The sequence below is a fragment of the Phoenix dactylifera genome, chromosome 4 (assembly GCF_051530095.1).
Source record: "Phoenix dactylifera cultivar Ajwa chromosome 4, Ajwa_hap1_PhDact_Kaust_v1.1, whole genome shotgun sequence".
Lineage (NCBI taxonomy): Eukaryota > Viridiplantae > Streptophyta > Magnoliopsida > Arecales > Arecaceae > Phoenix > Phoenix dactylifera.
Window position 1 is genome coordinate 29,130,265 of NC_143193.1, and position 3,376 is coordinate 29,133,640.

The following is a 3,376-nucleotide window of genomic DNA, read 5'->3' on the forward strand; positions in this document are numbered from 1 at the left end:
CATGGTGCCAAAGGGAATTATCCTAGGACATAATGTTTCATCGAAGGGCATGGAAGTTGATAGAGCTAAGATTGACCTAATCGCCAAGCTACCTGCACCCAAGATGGTTAGAGATGTTAGATCATTTTCGGGTCATGCCGGATTTTATAGGAGGTTCATCAAGGACTTTAGTGTCATAGCTCGACCATTATGTAACCTCCTATCCCTTGATACACGGTTCAATTGCACTGAAACCTGTCAAGAGGCATTCGAAAAGTTGAAGTCTATGCTTAGCACTGCACCCATCGTGCAACCACCCGATTGGTCATTACCTTTTGAGATCATGTGCGACGCTAGCGACTATGCGATAGGAGTTGTCCTAGGTTCTTCGATGTTAAGCATGCTGAATTTTTTTTTTAATTTTATTTTAAAAATCATGGCTGAACCTGATCGGATTGCCTACGTACCCCTTCATAAGGTGGATCAAGCTATACGTAGTTCTTTTTAAGTTTCAAAAATACAGCGGAAAAATCGAATGAAATAATTTAATTCGTGCATGTTTATAAGATCAAATCTAGAAATTAGCATTGTAAGAATACATAGGATTATGATGAGAGCACAAAAGTGCGATCTACACATTACTTAAATTAGCATTATTGCTAACAAATAATGATAACAGTGTTGCATTAATATTTTATTTTTGTTGGGTGCAGGTGATCGGAAATCAAAGTTAAAATGCACATTGGGTTCAAAAAGATGCATTATAGTAGGTGATTAGTCAACCACATGGGGTCGGTCCCAGTTGCACACTAGAAGGAGCATTAGCCGACTAGGTGCAGCCACATCCAAGCTTCAAGCTCCAGCACACCATCCAAGTCCCGACTTCATCCCAGTTTGCCTCATCCGCGAATCCCCCATCCAGCATCCGAGATCAGTCCAAGCTTCCTCCAGTTTCTCCCAAGCTCCAGCTCCCATCCCGTGTTCGTGCGATCATATCTCCCAAGCAACCTCCCGTCCACACGTCTGCCTCCCAGCTCCGTGATCGTGATCCACCCGTGAAGCTTCCACGTCCACATCCCGTCCATCCAAGCGCCAGCAGTCCGATCCTCCTGCGACCAGCCGTCCGCATCCAAGATTCCAGCAAAGATCTCAGCTTCCTTCCGCTTCTCCCGCGTGCAATCTTCTCTGCATATGATTCAGCAGTCATCCGCGAATCTCTCCATCGCGTCCGTTTGCGAATCTCCCGCGTTCAGCCCCCAGCTCTTCCATTCGCCAGCATCTCCACGCTTCAGCCCTTCCCAGATCCCGCAGGCGTTCGTGATCCCAGCTCCCTCATCCGTCCGCGTGTAGGTCGGCATCCCGTGATTTCAGCATCGGCGACCAAGCTTCCGCGCGAGCATCTCCGCATTCCAGCCGTCCCTCCGCGTCCGAAGATGATCAGCATCCCGGGATTTCCGCGATCAGCTCTCATCCGAGCGTCGACCCCTCATCCAGCCGTCCACGTCCGAGCTTCCTCTTCCGCATCCAGGTATCCTGCAGCTGGCATGAGAGATCCATCAAGGGGGATATATAAGGTCTCTCTCGGTGGGGGAGGGGGCTCATTCTTCCCATTGAACGAAAAAAAAACAGAGAGAAGGGAAACAGGGGATGCCCTGTTTCCGAGAATAAAAAGAAAAAAAAAAAGAAGAAAGATGAAGAGGGGAGATTTCTTTTATGTGATGGCCGGCTAATCCCTTTGGTCTAGGGTGATGGGAGAACCCTTGACTTGTTACTTTCTTGGAGTAAACTCTAAACTATTGTTCTATTCAATTCAGATCTTTTGATATGTTTTGGTTTCTTGCTTGCCTATGTTGTAGATAGTTCTTTAATGGTTTATATCTATTGATGCATGGATTACTTTATTATTTGATTTGTCGTAGACATAACCGGCACGACGAATGCTTAGAAATTGAGTTCGTGTGTTCAAACAATATATTCCATGATTAGATCTATCCTACATTTGAACTTTTAAATCAGAAACCGTAGAGTTTATATCTTGAATGTATTATTGTCAAGGGGGATTCCGGATCCCTAACCATCTCTTTATTATCGAACTTAATCTATTAATTAGTTTCTCTAAACTTCAAAATATCATCTTAATCCACATATTTATTCAACTGAAAATTACATCTAAAAAAATTACGCTAATAATCTATAGATCGTTCCCTGAGGATTCGACCTCGGACTCCCGAGATTTTACTACTTGTACGATTCTCCTGCACTTGGGAGAACAATTTTATTTTTGCATCAAGTTTTTGGCGCCGTTGCCGGGGAACGGCTGATTTATTAGTATAATTTTAGATTTAATCAGTATCTTATTATTTAGTCTTTTTCTTTCAAAAAAAAAAAAAAAAATTCTGCTGTTTTTATTTCCTGCACAGTCTGCATCAAACTCTGATATCTGAGTAATCCACCGTCTGATTGCACTCAAATTTCGTCGGCTGCTGTAGGACACATGTTTCTTTCATCTGAACGGTCTGATTGATATTCTGATACTTTTATGACCATTAAATTAATATAAACTTTGCTGCTGTCTGCTTTGAATTTTCTGTGTTTAATTTTTTTGTTTAGAATCAGAATTTTATTATCATCATATCTCATTAACCCTTGTTGCTACTTGAAAATTGATAAGAACTTTAAGAAAAGATCAAGGGTAATCATTAAAAAAAAAATAAAAATAAATAAAAAAACAAAAAAAACAAACAAATAAATAAACTTTGAAATTTTGTATGCTAGGTTGGAATAGGGACAACACTGGACGTCTGAGTCGACAACCTTTTGACAATTCCTTAGGACACATCCTTGAAATTCCTTCGCAGTATCTCACACCTTGTGAGATGGCAAATTTTCCTGATGATGTAGGAAGTCACCATGGTGATGAAGGTAGACCCCCAGTTATGACACTTCGACAATACTTACATCCCACTAGGACTAGTCAACCTTCATGCATGATTATTCCTGAAAATGTAGGACACTTTGAAATCAAACCAGGAGTAATTCAATTGCTGCCCAAGTATCATGGAATAGAATCTGAGAACCCTTATCTTCACCTTAAGGATTTTGAGGAAATTAGCATCACATTTAGAGTGCCAAATGTATCGGAAGATGTCCTTAAATTGACCTTGTTTCCTTTTTCCTTAAAGGATAAAGCCAAAACATGGCTTAACTCCTTGAGACCTAGATCGTTAGGAACATGGCAGGATATGCAAAGAGAATTCTTGAAAAAATTCTTTCCCGCACAAAGGACTAACTTTTTGAAAAGGCACATTAGTAATTTCCAACAAAAAGACCATGAAACATTTTATGAATGCTGGGAGAGATTTAAAGATTTGCTTCTCTCTTGTCCTCATCATGGGTT

The 3,376-nt window shown here is 41.1% G+C and overlaps 1 pseudogene; it reads right to left on the reverse strand.

The window, feature by feature from the left end:
- Positions 1–3,278: 3,278 nt before the first annotated feature.
- On the reverse strand, positions 3,279–3,376 carry LOC149753772 (small nucleolar RNA R71; annotated as a pseudogene).